The 18,535-nt window shown below is 39.1% G+C and overlaps 1 pseudogene; it reads right to left on the bottom strand.

The window, feature by feature from the left end:
- Positions 1–15,302, bottom strand: part of LOC110300217 — a 120,256-nt pseudogene extending 104,954 nt beyond the window's left edge.
- Positions 15,303–18,535: the final 3,233 nt, after the last annotated feature.

Raw genomic sequence — 18,535 nt, 5'->3', positions numbered from 1 at the left:
GGGTCCTTTCAGCAAAATCTTGCTAGTGTATGCAATGGTGTCAGCGTTTGGAGGCTGATTATGGGATGGGATCCCCAGGTATGGCAGTCTCTAGATGGTCCATCCTTTTGTCTCAGCTCCAAACTTTGTCTCTGTAACTCTTTCCATGGGTGTTTTGTTCCCAATTGTAAGAAGGGGCAAAGTGTCCACACTTTGGTCTTCGTTCTTCTTCAGTTTCATGTGTTTTGCAAATTGTATCTTATATCTTGGGTATTCTAAGTTTCTGGGCTATCAGAAGATGGCCTAGTTGGCCCTCATTGTAAAGAGAGGTCTTGCAAACTTTATATGCCTCAGTAGAGGGGAACGCCAGGGCCAAGAGGTGGGAGTGGGTGGGTAGAGGAGTGGGAGGGGGAGGATATGGTGGAGTTTTGGGATAACATTGGAAATGTAAATGAAGAAAATACCTAATAAATAAATAAAATTGTCCTGGAAATAAATTTAATGAAGGCTTTAATATATCAAGCATTGATTAAATTCATTACATTAATTATGACTTGCTTATTTTTCATAATGTATTAAACTTCAAAAAATCTTTGCATCTATGTTAGAACATCTGGAGTGTTGCTCATGAAGCAACTTTTCCTGAGAACTGCCACAGATTTCTTGATACCAGGATGGTTTTATGTGAATGGAAGAAGGATTGGCTCTAAAGCTGTAGCAAGTTTAAGAAAGCCATTTTAATACATGACTGTAAAAGTGTCACCTAGTGTGCTGTATCATAGTGGTGTTCATTTTGCCTTGTTTTTCTCTTCTTCCTTCCACTGAGTACAGTTTATTGCTGTAGTTATTTCTTTACAAAAATTTATGATGCTCTTTCTAGAGTTTTGTTCCATCAGGACACTGCAGTATAATTCAGACAGGGATATGGTGGTAAGTACTTTTCAGTCCTCATTGAAGCAACATTATCTGAAGAGATCTGACTTCCAAGCCCAGATGCAGCTAAGCAGAGTTTTATGGATGGAAAGTTTAAAACTGTAGGTATCATATAAATAGAAAAATAGAACAAAATTTATAATTTTATTTATTTATTAAATAAATAGGATATATGACATATATCCTATTAATAAATAATATATTTGCTTAAACAAACAAGAGTTTATTGAAGTTTCTAAAGAAAGCACATCAAATTAACTCAGGAAGTTAGTAAAACTTCAAAAAAAGTAGAATAACTGTTCTTACACATATATACTTCAGGTTTGAAAATTCACACACTTTAGGAAGAGTATGGAATTGATGTCAAGGAATTTATGAATATTAAAAAGTTAAAGTGTCATCACATCTATGGAAGCATGATACCTGGTTAATAATTTTGTAGAAAATATATGTCTCAGCTAACACACTGTGCATATGTTTTCTTTCACTGTGGTTGCCACAGTGTTTGGAAGCATCCCACATTGTAATGATTCTTGTTTTGCAGCATGAGTGCTTTTAATTGTCAAACTTCTCATAAACAGAGAATTAGGAAGATTAAAAAGAATTAGGATCAAAGCAGCCATTCACATAGGTAGCCTTGGTTCAGACGATAAGAACTTTATCCAATGAATATGATGGACTAGTATCCAAGGATTTTGGTTTATGACAAGGTGAAGAATTAGTGTGGACTACTGCTTTTCTTAGCTGAAACTAGCCTTGTAAGTGAAACCTACCTGCCATTCCACTCACACCCCACACTCCAGCCTGTTAGTAAGATGTTGCTATTTCCTCAGGGGAAGCCATTTCGAGAGGAGAGACTGGAAATTGAAGTGGATGCACAGTGGGGAAATTTTGTTTGTTTTTCAGTTGTAACATGGATGATTTGTTGTCACTGTAAGACAGTAAAATCAGCAGGACTAACTTCCTTTTTCCTTTTGAGATGAGATGCATAATGTAGATCGAAAAACTGAAGAGGAAGTAAGAGGAAAAATGATCTGTCTTTTTAAACCCTGACTCAGACACTCAATGTATATTACAGTGTTAAGAGACTGAGCTCCTACCCATTACATGATTTTTTTTTCTGCAGTATTTTCTCTAGATCTCGAATACGATTTGGAGCACTGACTCCACTTATGTGTAGTAACTTTAAAGGGTGTTTGATTTTTAATTTTCCCCTCTCATTCAACTCTCTAAGTATGTGACTTAAAAAATACACCCATTGAGACACTTGCCTCAGAAATGCTGAAGGTTTATGTGGGCATTTTACGCTGCTCTCTACTTCCACATAGCCATGGCTGATAAACTATGGGATACTTAAAGAATGCATAAAGGTCACAAACTGTGATAAACATCTAAGTGGACTAGAGTCAGTGGAAGTGCACAGCAGTAAATGTGCACTAAAGCTAAAAACCATTTGGGCTCCACATCACCAACGAAAAGAGATGATGGGTAGTTCATCTACACCTGCAAAGAAAATTAGCCTCAAGGTTTATAACTCTAGCAGGAAAAAAACCAAAAAAACCAAAACAAACAAACAAAAAAAAAAACCAAAAAAAACCAAAAAACAAAAAAAATGATAGTCTGTATTATGAAACTAGGCTAGGAAATGGAAGTCAGAGAACTGCAGACTTACAAATAATAGTGATTTAAAATTCTGGGATGTAGCTTCCAGGACTAAGGAAAGTCACATTGAATTAAATGTGATAATGTGAGAAAACTCAGACAGTTGGACAGCTGGGAACAGAGTAATGTGATCTAGTCAGGACAGAGGCTCAGGAGATGCAAGTTGAGATTCATTTACAAAATGATCAGCAAAAAAAGCTCAATGAAAGCAAAATCAGAGAATTAAGTATTAGAAATAGAAATCAATACTTCAAAAGAGTGGGATATACAAAACTAACTGATCTAAACATTACTCATTTGAAGATGAATAAAATTCCCAAACTTTTATATAAACAGAAAGCAAAGAAATAGTAGGCCAATAATCTGCTTTGTTACATGGAAAACTATGATAAATGATAAATTATAATAAACATGTATATGCTTATGTAAAGATGAATGAACAATAAAAAATTAAAGAAGAAATAAAGAAATTAATAGAAGAAATAAAGAAATAATCACTTCCCAGAGATTTTCTCCAGTATTCTAAAATAGATACAGAACGACAAATGACCTGGACTGTCTAAGGCAATAGTTAAGAGAAAGAAATAACAGAAACAAACATTCTATTGGAAATTCATAAATAGGAAATAATAAAGAAAGTATCAAATGATATTGGCAGAGTTATCAGCCCAGAGAACCTTTTTTTTAAAGCTAGGAAAGTGGAGTCAAAGCAGATATGCACAGTGCAAGATATGGGCAATATTAGACATTGGAAATATAGAATATTCACTGAGGAAGGCTGGAGGCATCAAGTGAGTAGAAGCAAGGGGTGCCATGCATCAATTATTTTTGAAGCACTGACAAATTTACCCAACAAAGATGTAAGAAAGAACTTAGCTCGGATCATGATTTGAAGGCATATAGTCCATCCTGGTGCTGAAAGTGTGGTAGTCAGAGCATGAGTCCACTGGTTGGTTACTTTACATCCACCATCCTTATGCAAAGATTGGTGAGTACTGTAGTCTGTGCTCCTTTATCCTTTTCATTCATTCTAGGACCAAGCCCATAGGTGAATACTGCCTACACTCAAAATTAGACCTTTTACATTTCAGTTAAACTTCTCAGACACACCCTCACAGAACACAAGTGTGTCTATCCCCTAGCTGATTTTAAAATCCAGTCAAGTTGACAATGAAGATATACTGTCACAGACCCTATGTGCAGCGGGGAACATAGCTGGAGGAATGCTATTATTCAAAGATGTTGTGAAGCCCGAATGATTCCATCTAAAATCTCAGATACCCAACATGATGTCACAAGATTTGATGTATGTCCTGTTTTTGTCCATTTTGCTTGGCTCAATCCTTCCTTGCTGCTATGCTCCCATTTCTCCTATTTGGAATGTAAGTATGTATTCTGTGGAATTTATGTTGAAAATATATAACTTGCTTCACTTTTTTTTTTTTAACAAGGGCTCACAGTCAAGAGACTTCTACTGTCCCACCTAAGGATCCATCACATTTGCAGACACCAAACCCAGACACTACTGCTGATGTCAAGAAGCACTTGCTGACAGGCGCCTGGTCTGGCTGTTCCCTGAGAGGCTCTACCAGAGCCTAACCGATACAGACACAAGTGCTTGCAGCCAATCATCAGACTGAGCTTGGGGGACCCAATGGAAGAGTTAGGCGAAAGACTGAAGGAACTGAAGGGGTTTGCAACACCATAGGAAGAACAACAATACCAACTAACCAGACACCCCCGAGCTCCCAAGGACTAAACCACCAACCAAAGAGTACACATGAAGGATCCAATGGCTGCAGCTGTATATATGTAGCAGAGGATGGCCTTATCTGGCATCAGTGGGAGGGGAGGGGAGGGGAGGGGAGGCCCTTGGTCCTGTGGAGGTTAGATGCCCCATTGTAGGACAGTGCTAAGGAGGTAAGGTGGGAGTGGTTGGATGGATGGGTGGGGGAGCTCCCTCATAGAAGCAGAGGGGTGGGGGAATTGAATAAGGGGGTTGTGGAGGGGAAACTGTGAAGGATGATAACATTTGACATGTAAATAAATAAAATAACCAATAAAAATATTTTTAAAAAAGAAAGAAAAAAACTTTTGAAGAAATTTTTGAACTGAAGAACTTTGGGAACTTTAAAAGCTAGATAAAATGCATTTTGCATAATGAGATAACCATGAACCTGTGCTAGCCAGAGTCAAAATGTATGGGTGCCACAACTGTTGGGAATGCACATTTGCAACTGCCCTGCTGTCTCCAGAAAAGTTCCATATTTTGCAGTTGTTCTTCCATGAGGTCCCCATAGATCTCAAAGCATTACAGAATTTTGCTTGCCCTTAATCCCTTTATTTAGGGGAATAGTTCATATGTGACCAAGTAAAACCTCACAAGGAAGAATCCATTTTCTGAAGATCATAGCATGGACAGCTGCACATGGTAGCTCATGCCTATAATTCCAGGACTTAGGAAGCAAAAGTAAGGGGACTGCTATGAGTCTGAAGCCAGCGTGTCTAGACTTAGAGAAAGAAATCCTATTAAAAGACAAAACAGCACAAAACCAACCAACCAAACAACACCAAAGACAACAGAAAAGCATGACGTTTGCTAGACAGACTCTGTCATTTAATGTTATTAAATGGGTAAGCTGCTATGAGTGTCAACATCACTAAAATCATGATAAAATGCTACTAATAACAATCAAACTGTGGTTGTAATGAAAAATGAGTAATAATCATTACTAATTAAAATATGACATATGAATTAATTTACTTTTCAAAACAGTCCTATGGTGATATAGGATGCAGCTCCTCATCTTAGGTACAGAATCATGGCTAGCTTCAAAAGAGGAAACTTTTCTGGATATAGCAGGGCAATGGCACAGATGAATTCAGTGGTTGTGCCCGCATGCATAAGACATGCATTAGATCAAATCAGAAAAAATTCCATAGGCGGACATAAGTCCTCCTCTTAACCAAGGAGCTATTGGCTATTGATAGATCCTAGGAGTTTCCTTTATTGGTGTGGCCACTGGACCACTCTCCCATGGGAGGATGCAGATCTGAGAGTACAAGCTTAACTTGATGGCTTTAAAGTAAAAGAGGGCACAAAGTTGGGTAGGTAGGAAAGAGGATGTGGATCTAGAGTGGTTGAGGAGGGTGACTATGTTTTTAAAAAAATGGTATCAAATTCTCAAAGGACCAGTAAAAAGTTAAAAATCTAGGGCATGGGTTATAGAAATCCTAAGTATACTGCTATCAATAAAACAATGTGTTTAACTTTTTAAAAATGTGAAATCTGCCTTAATAAGTTATTTGTTTATAACAAAGTGCTATAGTCTAAATGGCTAATAACAACCATGATGTTTTTATTCTCAGTTCTGAAGTCATAAAGGAGTGTGTCAGGAGGTGGCATTCTATTCAGGTCTGTCTTCTGGATTTTGAATGTTCAATCTCAATTGGTAGAGAAGGAGCTAGGGCTCTTTTTAAACACACACACACACACACACACACACACACACACACACACACACNCACACACATACACACACACACACACACACACACATACACACACAATGTATGTATGTATTGCTAGGAGTATTGACATGAACTCTCACATTATGTAAGGATGGGGCACAAGCTGAGGGCAGGAAATATGAGTTTGTTTATGAGAAACCAAACTTCTGTTTGGTGATTATCTTGGCCTTAGTCAGGTTGGACATGTTGAGATCCCAGAGGTTGCTTCCCTGTGGCAAAGAAGGCAGATTCAGTCTCCATCTCAAGATGTTTATTCATCAGATGTGTTGTTCCTGGAGTCTTAAGTGAGCAGTATTATAGCTTATAAATGTAGATTAATGAACAGATGATGACAGACAATTACCCTTTAGAGTGAGCTTTACTAAGAGACAAAGGGTTATTACCGTGGGAACTATGACTGGGTCTCAAAGCAGGATAGCAATTGAGAAAGATAGAACATCATACCATGGGTGGCAGGATGGGTCCTTGAAGAGAGAGAGGGGTTCCTTTTTGATCTAAACAGGGAATGCATTAGGAGAATGGCCATCACATGTAGCATGATAAAGACTCTAAAGTGAGACACGGAGCATGCAAGACACTAAGAGTTATAGTATTAAGCCATAGATAGCACAAAGGAAGAGACAGCTAGAAATGCAGTACTGAAATACAGACAGCACAGTGAAGCCCTAAGTGGAGATATGGGGCCTTTAGTTTATAGAATATCAGGAAAGATAGCACCATAGTTATTGGCAGTCAACATGGGGCCTTCAAATTCAGAGAACAGAGGAAAAAAAGGATTCTGGTTTTTATGGATTTTCAATAGGGTAGGTAAATCTCATATCAGATGATTTAGCCTGGCCTGTAACATCTGCTAGGAGGCACACAGGTAGACCTATCCTTATCATAAACCTGTGAGGAGAGGGGCTGTAAGATACAGCACAGCATGCATATCAATTCTCTGTCAGAGAGAGACAGAGAGTTAGAGAAACATAGAGACACAGATACCACACATACACACACACACACACACACACACACACACACACACACAGAGAGAGAGAGAGAGAGAGAGAGAGAGAGAGAGAGGTTTTGACTGATAATTTCTGGAAGAGAGGGGAAAGCCATGAGCAAATATTTAGCAGTGAATAACTCAGAGCCAATGAGACAGAAATGTCAGGTTTTTGCCTGTTTTTAGTTATCCACTGGAAATTTGAGGTCCATACAAAGAGTAAATGCTTTGACCAACAGTAGTTTTAAAGCCCTTATTAAAAAACACTTATTCTGAGCTGGGCATGGTAGCGAAAGCCTTTAATCCCAGCACTCGGGAGGCAGAGGCAGGTGGATTTCTGAGTTAGAGGCCAGCCTGGTCTACAAAGAGTAAGTTCCAAGACAGCCAGGGCTATACAGAGAAAACCCTGCCTCAAAAAATTAAAAAACCAAAACAAAAAACCCACTTATTCTATTAATGAAGACTATTCCTTTCACCCAATTACCTCTTAAAGGCTCCACTTGGTAATATCTGGACTTATTATTACAGCACGCTCTCTCTCTCTCTCTCTCTCTCTCTCTCTCTCTCTCGCGCGCGCGCGCGCGCGAACACACACACACACACACACACACACACACACTAACAGGGTTCTATAAGGTTTAATTTTCTGTTGTAATTACTTTTATACAATACATGTATGACTGTAGCTTACATAAGATGAATTAATTTCTTTGGTTCAAAGTAGTTTGCTACTCTCTAATCCTGACCTAAAAGACCCCGCCTTGAACCAAAAATCATCTTTCTCTAAAGAAAAGAAAATTAGGTCATGTAAATTGTAACATGAGGCAAACTAATCCTATCAATTCTTACCAATATCAACAACTAGAATTTGTAAAATAGTCAGTACAGAATCTGTTTTCTTAAGGCAGCTTTAGTAGCTTCCTTATGTCAGACTGCATAAATAATAATCTACTTATAAAATTACACCACCAATACTTATGATGTCTCTAGATCACAGTGGCCATCCAAGAACTCACTATGTAGATCAGGTTGGCCTCGAATTCATAGAGGTCCACTTGCCTCTGCCTCTTGAATGCTGGGATTAAAAGTATATGTCACCACTCTTGGCTATAGTTTATTATTAACCATTCAATAAAAAAAAAAACAAGTATATTTTAAAACAAGTATATATTTGTACTCTACATCTATAGGTTGAAAACTGGAAGATAATTAAATTAGTAAAATGAGTTCCTTAAGTTAGTCTAAAAGAAGAAGCAGTTTAGGGCTGGTTAGAGCCCTTAATCCACTTGAAGATTCTATTTGAATAATCATTGCCAGAGAAAAATAATCAAATAAAAGTATCAAAAAAAAGTTATAGCCTGGCAGTGGTGGCGCACGTCTTTAATCCCACCACTTGGGAGGCAGAGGCAGGAAGATTTTTGAGTTTGAGGCCAGCCTGTTCTACAGAGTGAGTTCCAGGACAGCCAGGGCTACACAGAAAAGCCCTGTCCTGAACACCCCCCCCCAATAAATAAATAAAAAAATAAAAGTATCCAATTATGTTTTAGAGGCATAAAACCGTTACTATATGACTTACAACTTTTAGTGAATGATGCTGTGAGAATTTATCATGGGCTTATGTGTATATGAATGTGTGTATAGATGTTTGTGTTGGTATGCACACACACATATGAGTGTAAGTACACATGCATATGCATATACTGCATGCAAGTGTGGAGGCCTGATACTCTGAAGGAGGGAGAGAGGGAGGGAGGGAGGGAGAGAGAGAGAGAGAGAGAGAGAGAGAGAGAGAGAGAGAGAGAGAGATCTGCCTGTCAGGCAGAGTCAAGGCAGATCAGGTTCTACTGACTGATTTCCTTGTCTGCTGAGGCAGAAACAAGAAGAGGAGATATACTTGAGGCTGAAGGCAAGGGTCTGAACATTCTACTGATCTTGCTGGAAGGAACAGGGAGGCCTCTGGATGAGAACAGATGTCCTGTGTATATTTCAGCAATTATTTCTGTTAGCTTGTGGCATTGCTTCCCATGGTAATGTGAGGTATAAAAAGGCTATGAAAAAATAAACGAGGTTGCTGGCTGCTGCTGCAGTATTGACTGGCAGCCCTCCCAAATCTCTCTCTTGTCTTTGCATCTTTTTATACCTTTCGTGTCTTTTATCTTTGCTCCTCCCATTAGAGGCTGTTCTTCTCCTTGCAGGTGGGCTCCGGCACCAGATCTTGATGTCAGGTATCTCTTTTAGTTACTCTCCATTTCTTTTGTGAGACAGTCTCTCACCGAGCCTAACCCTTACTGATTTGGCTAACCTGGCTGGCCCAGCAAGCTCTGAGAATCCACCAGTGTCTGCACTCCAAGCTCTAGGGTTTCAGGTGTGTGCTGACACGTTCAGCTTTTTGCAGGTGTTGGCAATTTGAAATCAAGTCCTCATACTTACAGAGAGAGCATTTTATCAACCAACCCATTTCCTAAGCCCCTGTTATGTTTTATCAATATAAAAGGCCACACACATTTGATAGAAACACAAAATTAACTAAAATGGTAAAGAAGTGGGAATACATATATTTAGCATAGATTTGCATGAAAAAATGAACAAAATCTTCTTACAAAATAGGCAGAAGTAGAAAGAGGAAGTTAAAAGTTAGGAAAGGGTCGTTGTTAACAGTTATTTCAGGGCATTGAAAGCTGAAATAAACCAGAAAACCAAGAAGGAATGTCACAAAAATAAAGAAAATGGTAAATTCATCCCCTATTTTATTTAGTTTAACATGCGCCCATTAATTACTTTCATTGCACACACTGTCAGAAAGTGAGTGGATTGCAGCAGAACAATATTAGACCCAATGTAGTTCCTTGAAACGTTTAAATTAGAATAGACAGAGACAAATCTGGACATATCCAAAATAAATAGAAAATTAAGCAGCATGGTGGACAGTAATAAGTGTCATGGTGTAAAATAAACTAGAGAAGTGAGAAAGGGAGACTACTAGCTACAAGTCTCAAGTCTACTTAGCATACTGCAGAAAGTCACAGGGAGGGAGGGAGAGTTGTCTAGACGCTTAGTTGACATGAGGAGTCAGTTATGCGACTCTCATGTCATATGAGAGAACACACAGAGAAAACAAATTGTGGTGTTTTGAATAGGCTTGGCCCATGGGGAGTGGCACTCAGGAGCCATGGCCTTGTTGGAATAGGTGTGGTCTTGCTGAAGGAAGTGTGTCACTCTGTAGGTGGGCTTTTGAGGTCCTATGCTCAAGCTCTGCCCAGCATGGAAAGAGAGCCTCTTCTAGGCTGCCTGCTAAGTTAGTCTCTTCCAGGCTGTCTTCAGAACAAGATGTAGAACTCTTGGCTCTTTCAGCACCATGTCTGTCTGGATACTACCATGCTGGATATTACCACTGTGATGATAATGGACTAAAAGTCTGAAACTGTAAGCAAGCTCCAATGAAATGTTTTCCTTTATAAGAGTTACCTTGGGCTCCACTAGAGGGGCTGCCTCTGGTTTCAGTAGCACCCTTATTTATTAACTTTCCCAGTAGTCGTACAAGGTCTCATATATCAAAGTTCTTGGTGCTTTAATCGTGGTCAGTTTGGTCATTTGAAAAGTATCAGAGTTCAAAATGTCAGGTGTGTTAACTCTGAGAAATACAATACTTTCTGCTGGAGAAGCAGAGAAGCAAACAGGTCCTTCGTAGTGGCGAAGGGTTCTTAGTAAGACTGTTTAGGCTTCCTGGGGTTTATAAACACTGTGGTAAAGGGTGCCATTGGACCAGTGAATCAGGTCCCAGAGGGACATACAAGGTAATCTTTTGCAATCAGAAAGTGGCTTTGGGCCCTAGCTCCAGGTATGAGTCATTTCAGACAAGATCAGCTGAGAGTTACCAGGTTATAGAAAAACTACTGATCCAAAAAATGGTTCATTGATAATCTTCTTCTAGACTAAGCAAACAAGTCTTATTCATGCTAGAGAAAAAGCCTCCCTCCCCCACTAAAGTGGGGAAGTGTAGTGAGAATTTTGGATTCTTTAAGAACCCAGTTATGTTATGTGAATGTTTTTGTTTTAATCTCAGATGTGGAATATGGTGATGCTTCAGTTTGTCCACAGCCATGAATTAGAATTGTCTCCTTATCAGGGGCATAACCATTCCTGGAAGCTGCAGATAGTTTAATTCTGGGGGCTCTGGAGAGGGTATAAATGGGAGAACTGTGAGAGGGCCTGTGATGATTGCTGCTCTTCCCGCTGCTGCCTGGATTCGGGCTTGCTGGTTTGTTGGACTGTGGGATATTCTGATAACAAATATTGGAATTGCCCCAAGGAACCCAACTCCTCTAATCAGCAGGAAGTAGCCTATAGAGGTCTATGCTCCCCCCTTCCCTCTAACCTTCTTTCTCTCCTATCTAGTGTTGGAAGATTGAAAAGGAGTGGGGTGGAATAAGGGTTGGAAGGGAGGTAGAGGTGTAAAAATCCAACAAGATAATAAAACAGTTTGATGTCTAGAAAGAAAAATGGTGAGGGTGGTAGCTCTATTAAAATTGTGTGCCGGGGGTCGAACTCCCCTGCCCTGCCAGGTGCGGGGTGGGGGGTGGGGGTGGGGTTAAAAAAAAATTGTGTGCCATTATACTGTGGTGCTGAACTGTGAGAGGAAGCTATGAGTCTTCGCTTTGGACATACATGGATATATGCAAGCAGAAGCAACCAAGAAAGCACAATTAGAAAAAGCCAAAACTGAAGAAAGATCAGTTGAGACCAGGTCTTTCAAGGAGCAATATTATTAATGATGCTTCTGTGTGCACTCTACTATTCAAACACAAGATTGAAGCCCACCTTCTGGGGAAATGCATAATGCCAGCATCCATGGAGGCTGCTCTTGCCGGAGCTTGCATAACCTCAAATGGTGTGCTATAAACCTTGGCACTTCTGTACTAAGCTTAGGCCACATAAAGCTTAAAGGTTGTAGTTTTAGTGAATACCTGTGTCTTGCATTATGTGTACATAACTGTTAAGTTTGATTTTAAAGCCCTACCTCCCCTCCCAACGATGAATATTTCCGATGCTGAGACTTAAAGGTAAGTTCCAGGCTTACAGTTTAACCTTGTCTGTGGCTAAATGCTGAACAGGAAGCAAGGTGTTCCACAGGCTTAAAACATGATTCCTTATGCAGGAAGAAGATTAAAGCATAAGCCAGGAGGGCAAAGTTTCTCCTTATCAGTGAGGAACTTCCAGCATTGCTCTGGGCAAGTGCTTTAATCTCCGTGATACACAATCTGAACACTATGAATAAAAATACATGCCCCTTTGCCCTTTTTAATGTTGAGATTTTTCAACATCACCAGGAAATAGCTTTAGGAACTCTATCTAAGCTATGTGACAAAGCACTGTAGCCAGAGCTATTTCTCAAAGCCTTTCGGGAAGTGCTATTTTTATTTTACGCTGGGAATTTTAAAGTGGATACCATACTGATACTACACTATTAATCCAACTAAATTCTTGGTTCAATTGTGTTTCCCATCTTAAAAATTGGAAATTGTGAAGACTATGAAAATTTCTTTCATGCTTCAGTTTTCCTAAAGTTATAAAAACCGTCTCTTACTTTATTAAAAAATTGAAAATACCAAAAAGAATGGAACTATGCAAAAAAGATCATTAAAAAACATATAAATTTGAATTCTATGTTCCTGAGATGCTTGGTAAAAATTTTCCTTCTAAGGTAGCTAAAACTTTGATTATGTATACCCATTTATATTAACTATTATTTCTGAACTATGATTTCCTATTAAGCATTTTATCATAAACACACTTTGTTTCTTACTATTTATAATTTATTTTTTAATTATTGCAATATACTTACCTCTCTTAGAAACAATCTAGTGTTTATAAACTGTTTTTAATTTTATTTGATTTTTACAAATAATACCTGTAAATAAACACTTTTAAAAAAATCTTTGGTTGAATCTTCTCTTTTCTATGGGAGAGTCTGTGAGTCTTCTTGAACAGTATTACCTACGATGCATCATCTCACATCAACAGGGAGAGCAGTTAGCAGATTGAAACCGTTTAAACTATTCTGTTCTCTGTCACTCCTTACACACAGACAGACAGACAGACACATACACAAACACACACAGACACACACACACACAGAATCACACACACACACACACACAAACAGACACACAGACACACACAGACACACACACACAGGCACACACAGACACACAGACACATATACACAGACATTAAACTTTTATTTATTTATATATTTTTTTGCTGGAAACATTTTATTAGTGAGACCCCACCACAAAGTGCTCCTGACCATGTAAACTTTCATCTCTTCCATGGTTTGTAAATTACCATGGCCAAATTGGAGGTGGTATCAATGAACTTCAGGTCAATCTTCTCTAGAGCCTGATGTTTGGTCTGGATCAGCATGGACTTACGAAGAGTAAGCACTCGATTCTTTCTTCTTCTTCTTCTTCTTCTTCTTCTTCTTCTTCTTCTTCTTCTTCTTCTTCTCCTTCTTCTTTAAAAATACTTTTTTTTAAAAGATTTATTTATTTATTTATTTATTATATCTAAGTTCACTGTAGCTGTCTTCAGATGCACCAGAAGAGGGCATCAAATCTCATTACGGGTGGTTGTGAGCCATGATGTGGTTGCTGGGATTTGAACTTTGGACCTTTGGAAGAGCAATCAGGTGCTCTTACCTACTGAGCCATCTCACCAGCCCTAAAAATACTTTTTTTAACACGAATTTTTTCCCATCTTAAATGATTTTTTTATTAGATATTGTCTTTATTTACATTTCAAATGTTATCCCCTTTCCTGGTTTCCCCTCTGAAAACCCCGTATGTCCTCACCCCTCCCCCTGCTCTCCAACCCCCCCCCACTCCTGCTTTCTGGCCCTGTCATTCCCCTACATTGGGGCATTGAGCCTTCACAGGACCAAGGGCCTCTCCTCCCACTGATGATCAACTAGACCATCCTCTGCTACATATGTGGCTGGAGCCATGGGTCCCTCCATGTGTACTCTTTGGTTGGTGGTTTAGTCACCGGGAGCTCTGGGGGTACTGGTTGGTTCATATTATTGTTCCTCCTATGGGGCTGCAAACCCCTTTAGCTCCTTGGGTACTTTCTCTAGTTCTTCCATTGGGAACCCTGTGCTCAGTCCAACGGTTGGCTGAGAGCATCCACCTCTGTATTTGTCAGGCACTGGTTCCCACTACACAGCCTTTGAGCATGATGAAGTCATTGGTCACCTCACCATAATGGACAAAGCCACCCAGTGGGTTGATGCACTTGTCAGACAACATTGTTGTCAGACAACAGTCAGTAGATGCATTGTACTTGATCAGTTTACCATCCTTCATGAGGTAGCCTTGACCAATCTTGTAAATCTTCTTGTAAATCTCTGTTTGGTGATGGTAGCTTTTCTGCCCAGCTTGAGCCACAGAGAAGGCAGCACGGGCAGGGTGCCAGGCTCCAATACAGACAACTTTGTGCAGACCTCAATGGGTCTTTTGGGGCAGTTTCTTTGTATGCTAACGATTGGTCACCCCTTTGTACCCTTTGCCTTTTGTCTGGCCGATGATGACAATGACGTCAATCATCTCATCCTGCCCAAACACCTGGTTCACAGGAACCTGCTGCTCCAGCCTTCCTCCAGCTCAGTCTTGCTTCTCAGCCACAGAGCCACTATTCACCTGGATCTCCATCAAGTGTGCCTTCTTCTGGCACGGAGGAAGCAGACTCATCTGAGTGCGGGCAATTATGCGGATGACCTGGCAGTATTTCTTCATGCTGTTGAAGACCTTCTCCATCTGTTTCTTGCCTGTGTCATTCTGCCATTTCTTACAGAATTTGGTGAAAGCCTTATCAGATTTGTGCCAATTCTTATAGAAAAGCCTTTTATGCTCATCACTGATATGCTCAGCAATTATGGTCTTTAAGGTCCAGAGGCATCATGGACTCTTCACATATCCCACGATGTCTACGTTTCCATAATGGTTACAGCCTCCAGGACTTCTTTCTTGTTCACCTAAGATCCTGACCTGTCAACTTCTCGGACGATGTGGGCCATGCCAGCCTTGTACCTTAGAAAGACTGTGGGGTCATCCTTAGGGAAGCTCTTTACTTTCCCACGATGCCAGCTGCTGTGTTTCCGAAGCAAGAAGCCCAAGGACCCATGCCTTGGAGCTGAGAATTTCCTTTGAGACATCTCGCTGCCCCATACGCTGCCTATAGAGCCACATTAAACTATAAATGCTCTGTTATCTTCGTAGTTTAGAATTACTAACTTGTCCTATTTCCTGTGAATCAACTCAATACAAAATAAAAGGCTTCAGTTAGGCATGGAAAATCCAAAGCCAGTTGAGAGACAGCCTCAGGTAGTGTGATGGATGAGGGTAAGGACCATGTCAGAAAGTTAAAGGAGGGTGGGTTGCACAGTGCCAAGTGCTTCATGACTCACGCTATTATGGGACACGATCACTAATTCAGACGGGACTTTGAAAAAGATTCTTACTTACAGTAAGCTAGTGCAGTTCAAATCTAGGAAATAATTATCCTAAAATTAATTAAAATATAATTACACCATTCAAACCTCCCTCTTTTTCTTTCTCCTCCCGTGTCTCTCCTCTCTATTACTTCACATATTTATGGCCCTCTGCTATTTAACTGTTGTTGCTTGTTTATAGTATTCACAAGGCATTTTTTTCCAACCCTTGGTATTTACATAGATACTTTTAGCTAAGTTTAAAAACCAAAATGTTAAAGAATCTTCTATGTTCTTTTGTGTTGTTATTAATTACTGCTAACATTTTGATACATCGTTTCCTCGATTATTTCCATAAGATTTAGTGATGCTGTTGTAAGGAAAAAGTTATGGGAAGACTAAATTTGTTCTGTGGGGTTTTGGGGGGTGCATGGCAAGCTAAATGTATTTTAGACCTGTGTCTATAGCTAGACCAGCAAGCAGCCTCACAGTGACAGAGGTGCTGTCCTGGCAGAGCTGACTGGACAGACAGAATGTGCAAGGGGCTTTAGAGTGATTCTTGCTGTTATGTGAAAACTGCAGCCAGGGTGTGAAGAACAAAGATGTGGATCAAGATGACGTAAGTGAGGAAACGTATTCACTCTCTATAGACAGAGAAGGACCAGGATTGAGGAAAGCGTCATTTTTGGCCACGGAGTGTGGTTTTTATAGGGTCAGGTGGAGCTGGTAGCCAGTTCCTGGACACTGTCAGTGTGTCTCAGTGTGTCAGCTTTTCAGGGTTAGGAGTAGGCTTCCTCATTTGCCCTGTACCTGGTATAACAGATTTTGGAGCACATATCACAGGGTAGGTAGTACTTTGCCACTTAGAAGACACAAAGAAAGACAGAGGAAAGTTTAAGGAGAATCCAATTCTGAGTTAGTAGACACATGATATGTTCACTTCTAGTTTACTGATTAAATGATGTCACACACTATGGCCTGACAATACAGAGACAAGCGAAAGTGTAGTGAGCTAAGACATTAGTGATCCAGACCCTTTAGTAATTTTGTTTTGTTTTGTTTTGTTTTTTGTTTTTTCTAGACAGGGTTTCTCTGTGTAGCCCTGGATGTCCTAGAACTCACTTTGTAGACCAGGCTGGCCTCGAACTCAGAAATCTACCTGCTTCTGCCTCCCGAGTACTGGGATTAAAGGTGTGTGCCACCACTGCCCAGCTGCTTCTTCTTCTTCTTCTTCTTCTTCTTCTTCTTCTTCTTCTTCTTCTTCTTCTTCTTCTTCTTCTTCTTCTTCTTCTTCTTCTTCTTCTTCTTCTTCTTCTTCTTCTCCTTCCTCCTCCTTTTTACCCTTCAGTAATCTTGAAACAGCTATTCCATGACTGATCATTCAGGGCCAGTTGCAGCAGGATATCCCTGCTGTTTAGGGATGAATTACTAAAACTTGTCATATGTTTATAGAATTTCTTTATGCTCATGCTCACATTGGGCCTTTCTGCTCTATACACAAGTACCAGCGCAGCATATATTTTAGTCTCAACTAGATTAGATGCAGTTGATTTTGATGTATAAAATAATTAGTCTCCCTAAATAACTTTACCACACAAAGCAATAACTACAGTCTTTCTTTTGAGTAACTACATTTTAAATCAAAACAATAAATTTTGTGGTTTAAGAGAAACAGAATTTAGGAAAAAAAAGTATAGCTAAAAACTTGTAACTAATTTAAGAAAATAATGTTGAGTAGTAAACAAATATCAATTGTCAGCAATTAAGCCTGATCTGGTCATAGTGATTTTTATTACTAATAGCTAGGAAAATTTTCTTTTCCTTTTTTAATTATACCCATGTATACCCATGTCTGCATGTAGAATGTGGACCTGTGAGGGGATGTGACTGTGGAGGCCAGAAGAGGCCATTGAGTCTGGAGTTACATGTGCTGGTGAGCCACTTATCATAAGTGCTGGGAACCAAACTTGGATCCTCTACAAAAGCATGGAGTGATTTTTAACCACTGAGGCATGTCTGCAGCTCCACTTACTGTCAAATATTGCCCTGCTCATTTCCTGGTATGATGTAATAACTCTTTGGATCATAACAAAATGTCTAAGGCAAAATAACTTAAGTAGTTTTCTCTTTATTATTTGTAAGCCACCTCTACATATTTTGAGTTATTTGATCATAAGAGTTGCTATTATTAAATCCATTCTTATCCAACAAAGCAGATTCTAGTGGTCTGTTCAGATAGTATTCTTCTGCCACCATTGTCTTCAGTATCATATTTAGAGCATCTCTATTTGGTTGATGGCATGTATTTTCTCTCTCATTTTAGGATTATTGTTAGTGAACCTATACTCAATGTATTACCTATTGTTCATTTTTCAGGTAAAGACACATCCCAAGCACAGCTATATTAGGTTTCTGTATCTAAGCTCACACAAGGAGAAATAAAGACATAGACCTGCAGAAACAAAACTACTTCATCAACAGCAAAGTGGAATCTTGTTTTGTTTACAAAAGAATGAATTGTGTTTTTGGTAGGTATGACAAAAATTTTGTAATTATATATTTTAGCATCCTAATACTTTGACTTAGTTTTGCTGCCTATAAAAAAGTCAGATCTCAATAATTGTTTCTATTTATTTTCAAACAAAATGTAAAAATTACAATCTTTTTATTATAATTTATACATTAGAATTAGAACCTTTTATATTAGAATTAATTTTATTTTATAAGATCTTATATATTAATTTCATTGAAAAATTAAAGTAAATAATGATAAGACAGATGAAGAAATAGAAATTGAACAACATTGTATATGTCATTCTATGAACCTTTTAAGAGTTTTATTTGTGCTTAAAAATTGAAATACTTTTATCTTGAGTATCCTAAGTTTTGGGCTAATATCCACTTATCAGTGAATACATATTGTGTGAGTTCCTTTGTGATTGTGTTACCTCACTCAA

Source organism: Mus caroli, chromosome 8 (assembly GCF_900094665.2).
Source record: "Mus caroli chromosome 8, CAROLI_EIJ_v1.1, whole genome shotgun sequence".
Lineage (NCBI taxonomy): Eukaryota > Metazoa > Chordata > Mammalia > Rodentia > Muridae > Mus > Mus caroli.
Note: the sequence above shows the minus strand (reverse complement) of the source record. Positions and strands in the feature narration are given on the sequence as shown.